Genomic DNA, 20,314 nt, shown 5'->3' with positions numbered 1-20,314 from the left:
GGTTCACAAAAGTTATTCTGGGATAGAAACGTTTGTCATATGATGAGCATTTGATGGCTCTGGGCCTCTACTCAGTAGAATTCAAAAGAATGGGGGATGACCTAATTGAAACCTATTGAACATTGAAAAACCTCGATAGAGTGTAAATGGAGAGGATGTTTCCTGTGGTGGGGTCTAGAACCAGAGGACACAGCCTCAGATTAGGGGTACATCCTTTTAGAATGGAGATCAGGAGGAATTTCCTTAGCCGGAAAGTGGTGAATCTGTGGAATTCATTGCCACAGCCGGTTGTGGAGACCAAGTCATTGGGTATATTTAAGGTAGAGTTTGATAGATTCTAGATTAGTCAGGGCTTGAAGGAATACAGGGAGAAGGCAGGAGATTGGGGCTGAAGGGAAAATGGATCAGCCATGATGAAATGGTGGAACAGACTCAATGGGCCAAATGGCCTAATTGTGCTCCTATATCTTATGATCTTATATTCTTTTTCCTCTTGCATTCTTTATAGAACTAATTTAAATGAAAGGAGAATGAACCTTTGAAATCTGACCACATATCTGTAGTCCTAAACTTACAATGAATTCTTGGACTGTAATAATATACGGTATTAGATTCATTAACTTCCTTCAGAGAATAAAAGAGAAGAAGTAGTAAGCAAGACATTTTACTACAGGTTGTAAAACAAGAAATAATTAATTTAAATGTTCATACCTTCATACTCAAGTTATTTGAGTGGCTTGAAGGTAATTGAAGAGACTGAAGTATTGAAACTTTTTAACAATTATGACTATCTATAAAACAGATTATACAATGGATGTTTTCATTAACAACTTTTCAGTAATTCAGTAACCTGTTCATTGCTGTATTCAGGCAGTAAAATGATCTAACTAAAAGAAAGAGCAGCTCCCAAGTGTGCCGATAACAATGACGCCTTCTTGAACTCGTTAGACAGACTGTTATCTGGAATAGTTTTTTTTTGCTTCTGTTGGCTTTAGCCACCTTTGTTAATTTCTGTTCAAAATGGAGAATGCGCTTACTTATGAATATTTTTGCGAGGCAAAGTTTTGGCAAAGTTTATGATTTTTGTTTACAAATTGCACAAGGTAGTGATAAGGTCATTGCAAAATGACAATCACAAAACCAAAGCTGCAAAGTTACATTTTAGAAGTTACTTAGGATTAAAACCGTTTTGCTTGTATAGAACAGGCACCCACATCTAAGATCTGAAATGAAATATGCAAATATTTCACCACTGCTCAGCATATTGATGAAAACTCTTTATAACTGTCAAGTTCTGCATCTGCAAATTACATTGTAGGGTAATGTAATAGATGACACATATTGTTCATAACAGAAGCTGCTCTACATAAGTCACAAACATGTGCTCACTTTTAAGAAACAGTGTCTGACATACAGGCGCCCATATAAGGCAACTGCATTTATTTTGTTTGCAATGGGCTGTGGTTTTACTTCAGCACATAAAATGACTCTTGCATGTTTTATTCACAAAATCCTACAGCATAAGGTTCTTTACTTAGCAATTAGAAGGCATTTTTTATTGGTATTAGGAAATATTCTTGATTTTAGATGTCGGGTTGAATCTAGCCAGTTCTAAGTCTCTCAATTTGTTTATTTTCCTTCCTTTATTTTGCATTTTCCTTCCATCAAGCAATATTCCTTGATGCATTTCAACTGATAACCTTTAAGACCTCAAAATGCAAAATTAGCTGCTTAAGTCCCTGAACTGAATTGTGTTTGACATCAGTGAAACTACATGTCTGCTGAGAAGGGTGGGCAGTGTCAAGATTGCAGAAATGTAGTTTCATGCTCCTGCCATCATACCATTACACTTAATCTCACTTCACTCTGCTATCCACACATTGAAGAAATTATTGACCATGTTCCGACTAGTTGACCCTATTGGACATTGTTAATGCAGAATGCTGTAAATCCGATTCACCGATTTTTTGGCAGCTGGTGGAGGAGCTGTTTGACCTCAGTCATCTTGAGGACTAGGCCTCAAGCCGCGGATTCGCCTACTTAAAGTTGCCCAGGAGAGAGGCATTGGAATCAGTGTGCTCCACCAGAGGTGGCATGATACATCGTCCAAGCTGGAGTCAGTGCTGCCCCATAGTGTTCACTCAGTAGAAGACAAGCTGTGTTGTGTTTGACTGCAGACTCCTGCAACATTCATGATAGATTTTAAGTCTTAGACTATATTTTTTATGTGACTGTATTTTAATGATATCTTATATAAGCTATACGTGCCTTATGCTGTGTGTGACTGTTAGTACTGCGTTTTGCACTTTGGCTGCAGAGTAATGCTGTTTTGTTTGGCTGCATTCATGGGTGTTCATGTATGGGTGAATGGCGATTAAACTTAAATTTGAAATTAGTTTCTGTTTGGTTTCATTAGCTAACCCATTAAATGTTTGGTAACTACTATGCTTATTTCATGATGCACCAATCTGCAGGGAGTGGTGATTAAGTTCTTAACTTAGAAGCTTCTGTGCAAACGTTTGCTTTCTGACATGAGTACATAGTAGCCATATCCCTTGCAATAAAGCATAAATGAGCAAATGAACACAGGGCCTACAGTAGAAGTCAAGCTGCTGGGAGATCAAGCACGAAAAGGACAGTGATCCTAATGCAGGGCTCTGTCCTGAAATGCCAAAACACAGAAGAATTGAGAAGGCAGATGTGTCCTTGTGTATCTACAGAGGCAACCACTTTGGATATTAGGAGAACAATAATTGCCTTTTGCCTCTATAGACTCTGCTGAGCTCTTCCAGAATGTTGTTGTTTTGTTTTCCGATTCCAGTATCTGCAGTTTCTTTTATCTTCATGCCTGTGGACATATGTCAACCCTGCTCTGTAGCAGATAGATAAAGCCTTGCTGTTTTGTGACCGCTGGTTGCAAATCTTGAAACCAATCATCAAGCCTTCATTTTCTGACAGCTTGATGTACTGACTATGTTTGAGCCATAAGGGGAAATGAAAGTGTGAATGATGATTCACACTATGTTTAATCTGCAGTCAAAGCCATGCTGCCATATTGCACTGCCTAAAGAGCTTTATGAGGAACCTGAGGTGGGTATGAGTGGTTGCATGCTGGGCAATCTCACCATGGTGAAGAGATATTTCTTGTCATCATCTACATGCCCAGTTCTTGGGGAAGAGAAACATGAAGGAAAGGAAAGGGTGAAAACAATGTGGACAGACTCACATCATAGTAACTGATAAATGCATTATTTCCTCACTACAACTTAAAAATGAAAGTCCTCATTAAATGCACCAGATTGAATTTACAGATGGAATCTTGTTGCACTGTAATAAAAATTTAACTTATCATCCTTATCTATGCCTTTAGCCCCTGTCTGTACATTGGAACTACCTGCTTGATCTACTTCCATTTTTCAGTCAGTTTGCACATTCTGGGCATCTGAAACGAAAAAGACAAAAGGATAACATAATGTAAGAAATCAGACATGCATTCTGCAGTTTGGAAATTGGAAACAATGTTGTATTTAAAAATCAAAAGAATGGCTGGATGAAGAGGACTTTGGGTACAATAATTTTCAGTGGTTTGGCTATGCCCCATCAATGACTATTCCAGTAGCACCCAAAATGGCCACCTCCATAAGTGATGCACCATCAATAACTCTCTGAGACGTGAGGTGAGATATAGGCTTTTATCGACTGGAAGAAAGAACAAGCAACAAACAGCAATTGACCGCCATACTACATCCTGGAGACTGATGGCAGGGCTCAGGCCCCAATCGCCTTTATACCGGGGTGTCTGTGGGAGGAGCCACAGGAGCAGTCAGCAGCAGGAGTGGGGGGGGGGGGTGCGTGTCCAGACAGGTATATGTAGTTCACCACAGTAAGTGTTATGGAGGACTCTCTTATTCCCTTTCCGCTTCCATGACCGGCATTTTGCCTTGCCAGAAAGAAAAACATAGGTCAATTAGTGCCACACAATACATATGCAATGTGAATAATTCCTCTGTTTTGTCTGAATAGCTGCAAGTGTGATAAAAGCTATGGACATGAGGTTTGTGGCAATGTCAAGTATGTGTAGTGTACAGGAGCACGTGGATGACAAGAATGAGTATTTATCAGGCAGATGACTAGCTTGATATAAATGTCATAATGATTGAAGCTTGGATGTGGTTTGGAAGATAGCGAATTTAAAAATGCATCACCAATCCTGACCTCATTTGTTCAATTACAGTGCTTATTTAATCCCTGAAGTACTACAAACAGGTCCCTGGAAGCTGACAGCTGGCCTCGACCTCCATAACAATCTTCTTCCTCCACTTTCTGAATATCTGGAAGGCTTCCTAGCTCCCAGAGCACTACTCTCCCTTTCCATTTCTATCACCTGGATCAAGTACAGTTTATTTTCCCCCCAGCCAGAGTCACGTCCTGTCTGACTGAACTACAAGTCCTAATACAGTTTCTCATTAAGAGTGCTGGCTGACCTGCAGGATGCCACAGAACAGAGGGAGATAGGAGCACAAATATATAATTCCTTAAAAGTGGTGAGATGGGTAGACAGGGTAAGAAGGCGGCATATGGCACCCCTGGGGAGGGGTGTAATGTTACAGCTGTACAAAGTGATGGCAAGATCACACATGGAATATGGTATGCAGTTCTGGTTGCCATACTATAGGAAGAATGTGATTGCTAGAAGAGATAACAAGGATGTTGCTGGGATTGCAGGGCTAGAGTAATAAGGACAGACTGGATTTTTACTATCTTTGTTTCCAGGCTAAAACTAGAGGGCATAGGTTTAAGGTAAGAGGAGAAAGATTTAAAGAGGACCTAATAGGCAAATTTTTCACAGGCACGAGGTGAATATACAGAATTCAGTGCCAGAGCAAGTGGTAGATGCAGGTATATTTACTTTGAAAAGATATTTGAACATGTGCATGGATAGGAAAGATTTAGAGGGATATAGGTCAAATGTAGGCAAATGGGACTAGCTCAGGAAAACACCTTTATATCTTCATGGATGATTTGGGCCCAAGGGTCTGTTTCTAAAACTCTAGTTTTAAACAGCATAGTCAATCGGTAACTGACTTCAGCGGTTCAAGACCTTGTCCTTTGTTGGCATTCCACCTATGGGTGGTGTGGTAGGGTTGACAAGATACAGAAATCAATCAAATGAGATAGCAGCATAATATTGGCATGCTCCTGCTTTGTAATTTCAGGTGTAGGTTAATTATTCATTTAAATCTCCACATTAGATTTCAAAGTTCTCCAATTTAGTCTGTGCTGATTTTGTCCAATCATATATAGAAAAGAAAAATACAGCTAGTGCGGCAAAAATCTGAAATAAATTCTTAAAATACTGTAAGCTCTGAGGCAGTGTAAGTACAAAGAGAAACAGTTGACTTCTTGGATAAATTATTTCTGATATTTGTTTAAATATCTTATAGATGCTGCCTGAACTGTTCAAAAGAAACTATAGTATTATTCATGGTAGATCTTCCAAATACACTCGGGCCATTTATCAGGAAAGATAAATAATAAATCTACAAAGTTAAATAAAAGTAATGTTCTCATGCATTTTTTCAATACATCCAGGAAGTGCAATAATTTGTAACCAACCTTACAGGGAATTGAATTGACTTTATTACTTACATCCTTCATTTACATGAGGAGTAAAAAATTTTATGTTACATCTCTGACTAAATGTGTAATGTGCAATTATAGTAATTTATAATAAATAGTATGTACAAGAGGATAATCAATATAACATAGAAATACAGCTGTGTCAGCATGAGTTAAGCTGTCTGATGGCCTGGTGGAAGAAGCTGTCCTGGAGTCCTGGCTTTTATGCTGCGGTACCATTTCCCGGATGGTAGCAGCTGGAACCATTTGTGGTTGGGGCGACTCAGGTCCCCAATGATCCTTCGGGCCCTTTTTACATGCCTGTCTTTATAAATGTCCTGAATAGTGGGAAGTTCACATCTACAGATACGCTGGGCTGTTGATCTCAGGGAATCATGGATTTGCGCCTGTGTCCTCTCCAGGGCACGAGCCTGGGCAGGAAGATTTAAAGAACTGGCTGTTGCCCATGCAGTGGGTCCCCCCTCTCCATGTCACTGATGTAGTCCAAGGGAAGGGCAAGCGCCGATACACCTTGGCGCCAATGTCATTGCAGAGGTTGCCAGAGTGAAATTGTAAACATCAAACTGCCTTAGCGACTCCAGCTCCGGATTTCTTCTTCGGGGTTTACTCCCAAAGCATTTCCCATGGGGCGGGGGGGGGGAGTATGGCCACAAGGCATCGGAGGTTTAAAATCAGAGTTTTCCTTCTCCTAGGTGGGCTGCCGTCCAATGCTGATGAGCCCACCTGCCCAAAACAACAGGTTTTGTGGCGCCAGTGGTCCTATGCCCCTTCTCTTGTAAGTAGAAACAGTTCTGACGAGCCTAGTAGCTAAGCCACTTGTGAAGGCCAAGAGTTGGACTTGGTTGTCAGAGGTTGTTCGAGCCGCACGCCATTTGGAGCACTTTATAGGTAGTGGGAGCTTATCCCCACTACCACCCCGGCTATGACAACCTTAGAAACCATTCTCTCTATAACTACTTGATTTCCTCTGGGTGTTCCAACTTCCTCCCACATTCCATCTATGTCCGAATTGGTTGTTTAATTGGTCAAGGTAAGTTTCCCCTTTTCATACTCTAGGTGAATGATAGAATCTGGAAGAGGGGTTCTTTTTGGGAAAGTGGATAGAATATGTAGGAGAATGGGGTTGTTCCATAAACCAGCATAGACTGGTTCGACCCTTTCTATGTTATAAGGAAATATGCAAATCAAGGACAACAGACCATTTGTCTCAGGTAGGGGTCCCCAATCTGGGGTCCACAGACCTCTCGGTTAATTGTAGGGGTCCATGGCATAAAAAAGGTTGTGAACCCCTGGAGAAAGCATGATCAGTGATCCATAACAATAGCTGTGGTGAGGAAACATGGATTGGAGATGTGTTGATACTTTAAAAGGATAGAAGGATCAAAGGTTGTTTGTTTAAATGCGGTGATGATGACACCTTTGTATTGGAAAAGGATAGGAACCTTTACAACACATTTGAGTGGAAGGAGGCTTTGTGAAACAGAATCAGAAAATGCTGTAAGCACTCAGCTTCATAAGGCATCATAAATGGAAAAAGAAATAGAGTTGCGGTCAAAGGCATTTCGCTAGAAGCATACTGGTCAGGAATTTAGTGGTAATAGGGTTAAAAGGACAAGAAGTTGATCTCATGAAGAAAATGAGTGCGGGAAGACATCAGTGTGGAGAGGAGACAAAATAGCAAAAGCTATCACACTAATTGGGTAGATGATTGGAGAGGGCACAGTTTTAAGGAGCTTGGAAGGAGGTATAGAGGAGATGTCAGAGATAAGTTCTTTATGCAGAGAGTGGTGAGTGCGTGGAATGAGCTGTCGGCAATGGTGGTGGAGGCGGATATGATAGAGTCTTTTAAGAGACTTCTGGATAGGAGCTTAGAAAAATAGAAGGCTATGGGTAACCCTAGGTAATTTCTGAAGTAAGTACATGTTTGGCACAGCATTGTGGGCCGAAGGGCCTGTATTGTGCTATAAGTTTTCTATGTTTCTATGCAAGCTCACTGAAATACTTTAAGAAACATTGACAGGAATTTGTTTTGATGGTCCAATATAGAAGTATGTAAACTATACTGAGGATAACTCATTGATCGACAAGAGAAATAGTACAATCGATTTTTAAGAGTTTGGATATTTGCAGAAAATCATGGTAGAAGGAAGGTGAGATGAGTGGGGTAAGGTAAACAACTGAGGAAATAATCAGAAAGATGATTTTCAGGCTGGGAGTGGCTGGTGCAGAGTCATGCAGATATCTGGAGAGATATCACACTAGTTGGGTAGATGATTGGAGAGAGGTGATCTGGTAAATGATTAACAGGTAGGAGATTCAGATAGATGATTATAGGATGGATTGGGCAGTGGGTTACGGAAGTGCGCGTATAAATATTGAAAATGGAGAAGCTAAAACATGCAGAGCAGGCTTATATTGCATCTTGACCAAGATAGAGGCTCTCAGCCTGAAATATTGACTGTCCATTTCCCTCTACAGATGCTGATCTCTGATCATTAGGTTTCAGAGGAATGTCCCAGCGAGGAACAATAATTTCCTCCAGCATTTTCACTGTTGCTTCAGATTCTATCTTACGCTGTTTCTTGTTTCACTGTCTCTCTTTATATTGTATCTTTCCTGGTCTTAAACATCTGACCTTCTGACACAATCATCAACGTGTTATTTTTTACAAATGAAGAAAATACCTCAGACAATCCAGCACGCTACACGATCCCACAAACAAAGGGAAAACCTGCAGATGCTGGAAATCCAATCAGCACACACAAAATACTGTAGGAACTCAGCAGGCCGTGCAGCAGCGTCTATAGAAAAGAGTACAGTCGACGTTTCCGGCCGGGACCGTTCATCAGGACTGGAGATAAAGAAAGGACGAGTCAGAGTTAGACGGTGGGAGGAGGGGAGGAAGATACACAAGATGATAGGTGAAACTGGGAGGGGAACGGTGAAGTAAAGAGCTGGGAAGTTGATTTGGTGAGAGAGATACAGGGCTGGAGAAGGCGGAATCTAATAGGAGAGGTCAGAAGGCCATGGAAGAAAGAAAAGGGGGAAGAGCACCAGAGGGAGGCAATGGGCAGGCAAGGAGATAAGGTGAGGGAGGGAAAAGGAGATAGGGAGTAGAGGAGCGGGGGGGGGGGGGGGGCATTTCCAGAAGTTCGAGAAATTGATGTTCATACCCTCAGGTTGGAGACTACCCAGACAGAATTTAAGATGTTGCTCCTCCAACGTGAGTGTGGCCTCATCGCAGCTGTAGGGGAGGCCCTGGATGGACATGTTGGAATGGGAATAGGAAGTGGAATTAAATTTGGAGGCCCCATGGAGATCCTGCTTTCTCTGGTGGACGGAGCTTAGATACTTGGCGAAGCAGTCTCCCAATCGACGTCGAGTCTCACTGATGTACAGGAGGCCACACTGGGAGCACCAGATACAATAGATGACCCCAAAAGACTCACAGGTCTGCCTCACCTGGAAGGACTGTTTGGGGTCCCGAATGGTAGCAACGCAGGTGTCACAATTGTTCCGCTTGCAAGGATAAGTGACAGGAGGGAGATCGGTGGGGAGAGATGAATGGACACTCGAGTAGAGAGCAATCCTGCGGAATGCAGGTTTTGGGGGTAGGGGTTAGGGAAAGATGTCTTTGGTGGTGGGATCCCGTTGGAAATGGTGGAAGTTACAGAGAATTATGTGCTGAACGTGGAGGCTGGTGGCGTGGTAGATGAGGAGAAGAGGGACCCTATCCCTGGTGGGGTGGCTGGAGGATGGGATGAGGGCAGACATGCGCAAAATGGAAGAGATGCAGTTGAGGGCAACATTGATGGTGGTGTACGGGAAGCCCCTTTCTTTGGAAGAGGAGGACATCTCCTTCCTTCTGGAATGAAAAAGAGATGCCTTGGAGACAGAGGAAGAGCAGATGGCATTTTTACAAGTGACGCTGTGGGAAGAAGTACAATCCAGGTAGCTGTTAGTCTGTGGGTTTGCAATAGAAATAAGCTGCCTCCAGAGATAGAGACAGAGAGATCTCGAAAGGGAGGGAGGTGTCAGAAATGGACCAGGTGAATATGAGGGAAGGGTGGAAGTTGGAGGCAAAGTTGACAAAGTCGACGAACTCGGCGTGGGTGCAGGCGTGGGTCTTCGATGTAGCGCAGGAAAAGTTGGGGCGTGACGCCGGTGTAGGCTTGGAACATAGTTCTGTTCCACATAGCCGACAGAAAGGCAGGCTTAGCCGGGACGCATGCCAGTGCCCATGGCTACCCCTTTTGTTTGAAGGAAGTTGGGGTGGGGTGGGGGGGGGGGGAGCCAAAGGATCACAAATAGAAATCTGATTTTATTGATTTTGGTTGAAGATTAAATATTGGCAAGAATACTGAGGAGAACTCCCCTATTCGCGTTTGAAATAATAACACGGAATCTTAAATCGGAGTCGAAAGGATCACACACTTCCGACAGTGCACATTCCCTTAGGTAACAGCCTCACTCCATCATTTTCATTTCAGCCTAGATTTCATTCCCAATCCTAGACAGGATGAAGTTAATAAACTTGAAAGAGAAGACTCTGACCCACTGAGCCGAAGAGGAAACTTGCATTCCGAGAGGACCGAGTTAATCGGCAGTCATTCGAAAACTGAGAACGCGAGCCACATGGACTACACTCCCCAGAATGCACAGCGAGCCACCGACCAATCGGAAGCCGTTGTGCTTCCGGTATGAGATTCTGGTATTTTATTGACAAAGGTAAACGAATCAGAAGGTGGCTTGGGGCACGGTTGTTGTGGTACGTCGGTGTCACGTCCAGGTGAGGGTAATGATGTTTTAACATGTCTTCCATTTGTGTGTGCTGCCAGTGTGAGATTGAATGGGCTCCGACTGTAGTACCGAAGCCGAGAGTAGGGTGTTCGCGTCTGTCCGGGTTCCTGTGTGTTCACTGGGGCCGGGGGCATGGCCACCGGTTGAATCGGGCCTCGCATCTCCAATAACTTCTTTGTTGTCAGCCATTTGTTTAACAATGCCAAAACTCTACTTTGTTTTATTTGCATGTTACAATGGTGACAACCTTCAGCGGCGCATCGTGGGCTATAAAATGCATTGGGAGATTGTACAGGTTGAGTACTCCTTATCCGAAATGCTTGGGGCCAGGCGTATTTCACATATTGGATTTCACAATATATAATGAGATAGCTTTGAATCAGCATAATTTCTGATCCTGAATTTATGTCCTACCGGTATGCAGTTTGTCTTACACTTGTTCATCACACATATGTATCGAACAGTAAAAAATATTATATACAATTTAATGAAACAATGTGAGCAGGGAACAAAGCACAACAGCAGCATCGGGTGAATACTTGAATCTGAGTAACAACAAACAACAGCAGGCTTTTATTCATCTATAATACAGTGTTTTGATTAAAAGGTTACAGTACACTGTCATAAGTGAGAAAATCTGCTGGAAATCTGAGCAACACACCATAAAATGCTGGATGAACTCTGCAGGCCAGGCAGCATCTAGGGAAAGTACACTGTATTTGTATTTTACTTATTTTGGTTTTTATATAAGGAATAAAAACAATCAGCATTGTAGACTTGTTCTGGTGTTAGATTCTTTATCAGCAACGATCTTGGCAAACTCATCAATAAATCTCTCTGCTGCTCCATGATCAGCCGACGCTGTTGTTAAATGTTTAAAAATTTAATGCCATGCCTTTTCTTAAATTTTGGCAACCAGCCGGTTAAATATTCACAATTCTCTTCAATCACGAGTTCGTCATGATAGATCTTTGCTTGTTTCATGATCAGCATGCTGTTAAAGTGGCATATGTTAGCTCCATTGCTGATGAATCCACTCTTTCAATACATGGTTGAGACCTTCATTTTTTGTTTTATGCAGTGTTTTTCTATTTTTCATTAACTTCTGTTCATTAAGTATGTGTGGTGACTTCTCAGAACTGTCTGTAGTACATAGAGACCTGTGCATCACCCGGAAACCTTACCAGCACCCTGTGGAATTGTCCATTCGTGACGTCATGTCAATGCTTAAAAAATTCAGATTTCAGAGATTTTTTGATTTTTGGATAAGGGATGCTCATCCTTTATAATTGTAAAGGTGTGCTTTGTTTCCTTAGTCACATTTCTCTGGTGTGCAAGTAAGTCATCCCTGTGCATCAAATGAACTAAAGCTCAGTGCTGTGATGGTCATTCCGACAATTTCTTCCTGAAATGTTATGTGCATGTAAGTACAGATATTGTCGTGTAGATGATGAGATACAATCTTTACTTTGTGGTTTGTGTTGTTCATGTTAGTTCCTTTGGAATTATAGACTTTTACTCTGAGAGGTGGGTGAGATAGGGTCTAATTATTAAATTGTATACTATATCTTGGGCTGTTACAGAGGTCATGATTATGTTTTGAAATTGAGACAACTAGCTGAGTACAGTGCAATGAAGATTCAAGGGGAGTAAATGCTGGAATTTGGTCTGTGACCAGGGACAAGAGAATGTGAATGCTGGTGAGGCAGGTCGGGGATACAAGAGGTAGTGCTGGAGGAGTATCTACTCTTGAGCTTGCCCCACAGGCTGAACATTGTTGCTTTCTGTGCAGATAAGAATGGGGGCTGTAGAAATGATGAGCAACCATACTGTGGAACCATGGTTCAGAGAGCAGTTCTAGAGGTGGCAGAGAAGAGAAATGTAGTTGTAATTGAGGATAGTATAGTCAGGGGAATGGACATAATTCTCTTTCATAAGGATTGAGAGTCCCAAAGGCTGTGTTATCTGCCTGTTGCCTAGTTTGCATCTGATTACAGAGTAATTTGGAGTGAGAGATTCAGCTGTTGTGGTCCATGTGGGTACCAATGACATAGGAAGAACAGGAAAGTGGTTCTGCTGAGGGAGTTTGAGCAGCTAGAGGACAAACTTAAAACACAGCTCCAAAAAGGTAATAATCTCTGGATTGTCACCTGATGCATGGACAAACTGGAACAGGGTTAATAAGATCAGAGAGCTGAATGTCTGGATCTAAGATAGGTGCAAGAGAAGTGGGTTTGAATTCGTGAAATATTGGCAGCAGTATTGGGAAAGGAGGGCGCTGTTCCAATGGGATGGGTGCCACCTGAATCCTGGTGGGACCAAGGTTCTGGCAAATCAGATAACTAGGGTTGTGGATAGGGCTTTAAACTCAACAGTAAGGGAGATGGGTTCAACAGGTTGGAAAATTATGGATTAAGTAAAAGGGAAGGAGAGTGCAGGAGATGTTACAAAAGTCTCCAGAAGGAATAATAAGACAAAAGTTTTAGAAATGGGTAAGAACCTAACCTCAGGCAAGAGGCAGACAAAATTGAAAAGAATGGTGGTGAATGCAGGACCGAAGGTCTTATATTTGAATGCTTATTGTAGATGGAATAAAGTGAATGACTTTATAGCATAGGTAGAAATTGGCAGATATGAAGTTGCAAATATCAGAGTTGTAGTTAGAAGATCATAGCCGGTGGCTTAACACCCGAGGATTCACATTGTATCAAAGGAGCAGGGGAGTAGGCATTGGGTGGCTTTGTTTGTTTAAAAAAAATCAAATCCTTAGAAATAAGTGACATGGGGTCAGGAGGTGTTGAATCCTTGTTGGTAGAGCTGAGAAACTGGAAGGGTAAAAAGACCCTGATGGGAGTTTTATACATGCCTCTGAACAGTGGTCAGAATGTGGGGTACAAATTACACTGGGAGATAGAAAAGACATGTAAAAAGGGCAATGCTCTGATGACCCTTGGGATATTTCAATATGTAGGTAGATTAGGGGAATCAGATTGGTATTAGAGCCCAAGAGAGGGAACTAGAATGCCTATGAAATGGCTTTTTAGAGCAGTTTAGGGTCGAGTCCATCAGGGAAAATTTTGGATTGAATATCGTGTTTTGAAAGGGAGCTTAAATAAAGAAGCCTTTAGGAGACAGTGATCATAATATATTAGAATTCACCCTGCACATTGAGAAGGAGAAAAGTCAGATATATCTTTACTACACTGGAGTAAAGGACAAGAGAAAGGAGCTAGCCAAATTTGATTGGAAGGGGGCACCAGCTGGAATGAAGGCTGAACAGCAATGGTTTGAGTTTTGGGGTGTAATTTGGGATCGAAAGAAGAACCACCATTCTAAAGGGAGGTTGAGGCAACCATGGCTGACAAGGGAAATCAAAGCAGCATAAAAGCAAAAGAGAGAACACACAATATAACAGTTGGAAGTTAGAGGATTGGGAGATTTTAAAAACCAACAGAAGGCAATTAAAAAACAATTTTAAAAAAATGAAATTTTGAAGGTAAGTTAGCCAATAATATAAAAGAGGACACCAAAAGAGTTTCAGATATATAAAGAGAAGCAAGAGTGGACATTGGACAGCTGGAAAATGACACCAGAGAGGTAGTAATGGGGACAAGGAAATTCTGGACAAGTTGAATAAGTATCTGAAGAGACTGAGGGCATCAATAGTGATCTTTCAATAATCTGTAGATTTTGGAGTGGTTCTGGAGGACTGGAAAATTGCTAGTGCCACTCCACTTTCAAGAAGGGATGGAGGCAAAAGCCTGGAATTTATCGGCCAGTCAGCCTGACATCAGTTGTTGGCAAGGTGCTGGAATCCATTATTAAGGAATGAGTCTTCAGGGTACTTGCAGGCACACGATAAAATAAGTGGAAGTCAGCACTGTTTCCTTAAGAGGAAATATTGCCTGACAAATCTGTTGTAATTCTTGAGGAAATAACAAGCAGGATAGACTAAAGAGAGTTAGTGAATGTTTTTGACTTGGATTTTCAGAAGGCCTTTGACAAGGTGCCATACATGAAGTTGCTAAATAAGATAAGAGCCTGTGGTATTACAGGAAAAACACTAGCATGGTGAGAAGATTGGCTGACTGGTAGAAGGCAAAGAATGGGAATAAAGGGTGCCTATGTTTGGTTGGCTGTTGGTAACAAGTGTTGTTGGGTCTGCAACTTTTCATGTTGGACAGAAATGTGCTGGAAAAGGTCCAGTAACTTCATGAAGGATTCCACCTATTCTGTTTAGGGAGGAGGCTGTGTAGCATCCATGCCAGGACCACCAGGGTCAAAAGCAGTTACTTTCCCAAAGCAGGCTGATCAACACCTCTAACCACCAACCCACCCCTCTATACCCCCACCACCACTTCTTTACTATTTCCTGTCAGAGTCACCTTGTGTATGGATACTCCTGTACCAAGCATCACTTAATGGACATTCAATCAATCTATGTATGTAAGTTATTTATATTCATTGTGTTCTTTATCTTTTTTTGGTGTAGCATTGGAGCTGGAGTAACTACTATTTTACTCTCCTTTATACTTGTGTATTGGAAATGATATGAAACAATTTTGAATCTTATATGCTAATGATTTGTATGACAGACTTGATGGCTTTGTAGTCAAGTTTCAGAGGATACAAAGATAAGTGAAGGGGCGGGTAGTATTGAAGAAATAGGGAATCTGCAGAAGGACTTGGACAGATCAGGAAAATGGGCAGATGGAACACAGTGTAGGGAAATTTATGGTAATACAATTTGGTAGGAGGAATAAAAGTGTAAACGGGGAGCAGATTTAGAAAGTGGAGGTCCTCCACTGGACGTCCTAGTGCAAGATTCCCTAAAGATAAATTTGCAGGCTGGGTCAGTAATAAGGAAGACAAATGTAATGTTTGCATTTATTTTGAGAGGCCTAGAATACGAAAGCAAGGATATGATGCTGAGACTTTATAAGGCATTGCTCAGACCACATTTGGAGCATTGTGGGCAGTTTTGGGCCTCTTGTCTAAGAAAGGATGTGCTGGCATTGGAGGGGCTCCAGAGGAGTTTTTTGAGAATGATCCTGGGAATGGAAGGATTATTGTATGATGAGCATTTGATGGTTCTAGGCCTGTGCTTACTGGTGTTTCAAAGCACGAGATAAGATCTCGTGGAAACCTACCAAATATCGAAAGGCCTAGATATTGTGGGAGAGTTTAGGACCAGAGAGCACAACCTCAGAATAGAAGGACATCCCTTTAGAACATAGATGAGTAGCCGTCTGCGGAATTCATTGCCACTGACTCTTCTGAGCAACACATACAAAATGCTGGAGGAACTCTGCAGGCCAGGCAGCACCTATGGGGGAAAAAGGTACAGTCAATGTTTTAAGCTGAAACCTTTCAGCAGGGCTGGAGAAAAAAAAGCTGAGGACTAGATTTAAATGGTGGGGGAGGAGGAGAGAGAGAGAAACCTGTCGGAGGACGGATGAAGTAAGTAGCTGGGAAGTTGGTGAAAGAGATATAGGGCAGGAGAAGGGGAGTCGCATTGAAGAGGATAGAAGGCCATGGAAGAAAGAAAAGGAGGGAGGAGCACCAGAGGGAAGTGATGGGTGGGCAAGGAGATAAGGTGCCAACTTTTGCATTATTTATTTGATTTAACTTTTTAGGCCTTGGCCCAAAACGTTAACTGTTTATTAATTTCCATAAATGCTGCCTGACCTGCAGAATTCCTCTGTCCTCTAATTTACAGTTTTATTACAATGTATTGCAATGTGGTGGTTGGTTGGCATCCGTCTGTCTCGAAGGACAATGGGTGATGATGATGATCATCATCACAAGCCTGGGTGGAAGGTATGGAGATCCTGAGATGTTGTCTGTGTTTATTCCCGTAGCCTTTGTCTCTCCCAAGGCAGCTCACAAGGCAGTGGGGTTAGTTACCCTTTGCTGGGGCTCTGGTTCAGGAGCACCAGGGCATGTCCACACAATGGTGGATCTGCGTGCTACATGTGAAGGGGCCAGACCTCCTTCCCATCCTATGTAGTTCAGCCTGAGACCAAAAGGAGTTCAGTTCTGTGTGTCGCCAGCGAGGAGGCACAAAATGAGGTTTGCTGTTGGAGAGGCTGTGTACTGTCAGTGAGACTTGCACATTCGGCTATCCTTTTCACAGTGGAAGCTGAAAGTGAGAGCGACAAACATTACCATAGTAGACGCATCACAGCAACCATTTTGACAGCATTGCAATGTACTGCTGCTGCATGACGACAAATTTCATGACAGTGATATTTAAGCTTATTCTGGTTAGCTGGTGGTAGTAATAATGAACAGAGGCAACATCCTGGATCCTTAATGATGGATGTCACCTTCTTGAGGTAGTGTCTTTAGAAGATGCTCTTGATGATTGAAAAGAAGAGGAAACTTTTCAGAGAAGAGAAGAGGAAACCCTTCAGAGAAGAGACTTCATATTGGACACAATGGAGTAGTAAAATGGAGTCACGTGAGAATATACAGTACTGTGTAAAAGTCTTAGGCACACATTTAGCTGAGAGAAAAAAACAAACTTCATGACATGTGAGTGATAATAAACCTGACTATTATGAGTTTCTATTGTGGTTTGAGAGTGGGAAGGGTGCAGGCAGAGGGGAATCATGGTTTGGAAAAGGGGAAGGGAGAGTGGGAAGCACCAGAGAGTCTTCTGTAAAGATCAATAAACCAGTTATTTAGGATCCAATAACCTTGATCCAATAACCAGCCTTGAGGCTGGTGTTATCCTTCCACCCCTGGCACTCCTTCTCTGCCACCTGTCTCACACCCCTTCCCTGGCGTTCCACCCTCCCCTTTCCCAACATTCTTTGCTCCCACCAGATTTACAAACTCATTCTCTGCTCCACGTTGACAATGAAGTACTGTGCAAATGTCTTAGTACCCTAGCTATATGTCTGTATCTAAGACTTTTGCTCAGTACTGTAGACGAAGCATTCTGGAGTAAAATCTAAACTGCTGGGACAAGCAGTATTTGTGGGGAGGAAAGGAATTGTTGATGTTTTGGGTTAAGATCCTGCATTAGACTTAAAGATCAATTTAGTTATAAGTTTACAAATATGAAAAAAATGTTTCCACCTTAGGTAGGGCCCAAAGCTATTGGCGATACATAGATGAGAATTCTTAGCAATTTCTGCAGAGATTTGTCTTTCCGAAGTGTTGAGAATGTGGATTTACAGCCAAAGGTTGAGAGTAATTGCTGAGAAACTTCCAAATTAAAGCCTAAACAACAGGAGGCATTAATTTGGTGTGCTGAGCAGTGAAGTGTAAGCACCAACGTTTAAGCTGAAAGATTTTAGATTTTGTGCTGTTCTACGTTATCTAATTCCTTCCACATTGCTGCCAGAAGCAGACAGATTTTAAAAACAGCAGTCTGCTCTAAAAATACACATCCCATTTATGTTGCAAGCATTATAAAGTGAATGACTAGAAGATTATGCTGCATCTGTCTATCAAACTCTCTGTATGAATGAATCTTTGGCCACAAATGTGGTTGCTCATCGACTCTCAGACATGTGTATGGACCAAAAGAGCATAAGACTTTGGAGCAGAATTAGGCCATTCAGCCCATCGAGTCTGCACTGCCGTTCCATCGTGGCTGATCCCGAATCCCACACAACCCTATATACCTGCCTTCTCACCAAATCCTTTCATATCCTGACTGATCAGGAAATGATCACTTTCCACCTTGTATATACCGACAGACTTGGCCTCCACTGCAGTCTGTGGCAGAGCATTCCACAGATTCAGTACTCTCTGGCTAAAAAAAATTCCTCCTTAGCTTTGTTCTAAAAGGTCACCCCTCAATTTTGAGGCCATGCCCTTTAGCTCTGGATACCCCCACCATAGGCAACATCCTCTCCACATCCACCCTATCTAGTCCTTTCAACATTCAGTAGGTTTCAATGAGATCCCCACGCATTCTTCTAAATTCCAGTAAGTACAGGCTCAAAGCTCCCAAACGCTCCTCATATGTTAATCCCTTCATTTCTGGAATCATCCTCGTGAACTTCCTGTGGACTTTCACCAATGACAACATATTTTTCTAAGATATGGAGCCCAAAGCTATTGGCAATACACCAAGCACAGCCTGAGTAGTGTCCTATAAAGCCTCAGCATTATCTCCTTGTTTTTATATTCTAATCCCCTTGAAATAAATGCCAATATTGCATTTGCTTTCTTTACCACAGACTCAACCTGTAAATTAACCTTATGAGAGTCTTGCATGTGGATTCCTAAGTCCCTCTGCATCCCTAATGCTTGAGCCATTTCCCCAATTAGATAATATGCACTATTGCGCCTTTTACCAAAATGCATTATCATACATTTCCCAAGACTGTATTCCAACTGCCATTTTTTTGCGCATTCTTCCAATTTGTCTAAGTCCTGCTATAAACATATTACATCCTCAGCTCTACCTATCCCTCCACCTGTCTTCGTATCACCTCCAGACTTTGCCACAAAGCCATCAATTCCTTTATCCAAATTATTGATAAACAATGAGAAAAGTAGCAGCCCCTATACTGACCCCTGAGGGACACCATTAGACATTGGCAGCCAACTAGAAAAGGCCCCCTTTATTCCCAGTCACTGCCTCCTGCATGTCAGCCATTCATGCCAGTATCTTTCCTGTAACACTGTAGGATTTTATCATGTTAAGCAGCCTCATGTGTATCACTGGGTTTTGCTTAACCTCATCTTAGATTTCTAATTCCCCCCCCCCCCCCCCATGCAGTTTTTGGTATGAAACTAGAAAAGATTAAAAACTGACAGGCTCTGCCACTTGGAACTTATTGTAGTGAAGGATATGAGAAATAGCATGATAAGTTCATAAAGCCCCTTGAGCCCAGTTAATATCATAGCTTATGAATTTGCTGTTCACTTTCCTTGGTATCCAGAAATCCATCAATTACAAACTAGAATATACAGGTTCCCCCCCACTATCCGAAGGTAGAGCGTTCCTATGAAACCGTTTGTAAGCTGAAATGGCATAAAGCAAAGAAGCAATTACCATTAAATTACATGGGAAAGATTTTTGAGTGTTCCCAGACCCAAAGAATAACCTACCAAATCACATTAAATATCACATAAAACCTAAAATAACACGAACATATAGTAAAAGCAGGAATGATATGATAAATACACAGCTATATAAAGTAGCAATAATGTATGTACAATGTAATTTCACTTATCAGGATCAGGAAGATTGAGACAAAACTGATTTGTAGAAAAAAAAATCGGCACGTACACACATGCGCACACAGCTGCCCGCACAAGGCTTCACAGTCATGGTAGTCTTTCTCGGGTTAAACACAAGTTTAAAGTGGGCGTCTTTTTTCGTAAAAGCAAAAATCCTCTTTCGGTTGGCGAAAACAGATAATAATGTAAGTCTTTTGTAAAAGCGAAGCTGCGTAAAGCGAACGTTTGGAAAGCAGGTGACCCCTGTACTCAGATTGCTAAGCTGGAGGATTCCAAAGATCACTGTGTGTAATGTGGGAAGTATATTAGTATGGATACTGAAAAGGTTAACATCTGGAAAGAGTCAGGAATAAGTGGTTTATTTCACATCAGCAGTCAGAAGCTAGTGAGATACTGCAGGGATCATTGTTGCAGGCTCAACCACTTAGAATTTATATTAAAGATTTGATTGAAGGGAGTAGGTTTTAATGAATGTATGTCCCCTGTTGGAAACACCAATGCCCTTGAACAGAAAATCCTACAAAAAGTAGTGGATTGGACCCAGTCCTTTACAGGTAAATTCCTTCCAACTGTTAAACACATCTACACGAAACACTGTTGCAGGAAAGCAGCAACCATCTTCAGGGGTCCCTACCACTCAGGCCATCCTCTCTTCTCACTTCTGCCA

General features: G+C 42.0%; 1 protein-coding gene and 1 long non-coding RNA gene across 5 annotated transcripts in view; one reads left to right on the top strand and one right to left on the bottom strand.

Annotated features, from left to right (window-relative positions):
• Nucleotides 1-754: 754 nt before the first annotated feature.
• On the bottom strand, nt 755-10,328 carry LOC132382486 (uncharacterized). The gene is made up of 3 exons (XR_009508349.1): nt 10,199-10,328; nt 8,325-8,491; nt 755-3,442 (listed from the first exon to the last, which is right to left on the bottom strand). It is a non-coding gene; the product is annotated as an uncharacterized LOC132382486 (long non-coding RNA).
• Nucleotides 10,329-10,340: 12 nt separating this feature from the next.
• lrrc28 (leucine rich repeat containing 28) overlaps nt 10,341-20,314 on the top strand; it is an 88,248-nt gene continuing 78,274 nt past the window's right edge. For 2 of the 4 annotated variants that reach the window (XM_059952717.1, XM_059952714.1), the window contains exon 1: nt 10,341-10,429. The gene's annotated coding sequence lies outside the window, so the exon portion shown is untranslated. Of the gene's footprint in view, nt 10,436-11,756; nt 11,864-20,314 lie in introns of those variants that run through there. The other 2 variants (XM_059952716.1, XM_059952715.1) reach the window with 2 other exon arrangements.

This window comes from Hypanus sabinus, chromosome 28, assembly GCF_030144855.1.
Source record: "Hypanus sabinus isolate sHypSab1 chromosome 28, sHypSab1.hap1, whole genome shotgun sequence".
NCBI classification, from domain to species: domain Eukaryota; kingdom Metazoa; phylum Chordata; class Chondrichthyes; order Myliobatiformes; family Dasyatidae; genus Hypanus; species Hypanus sabinus.
This window is presented reverse-complemented; position numbering and strand designations above follow the sequence as displayed.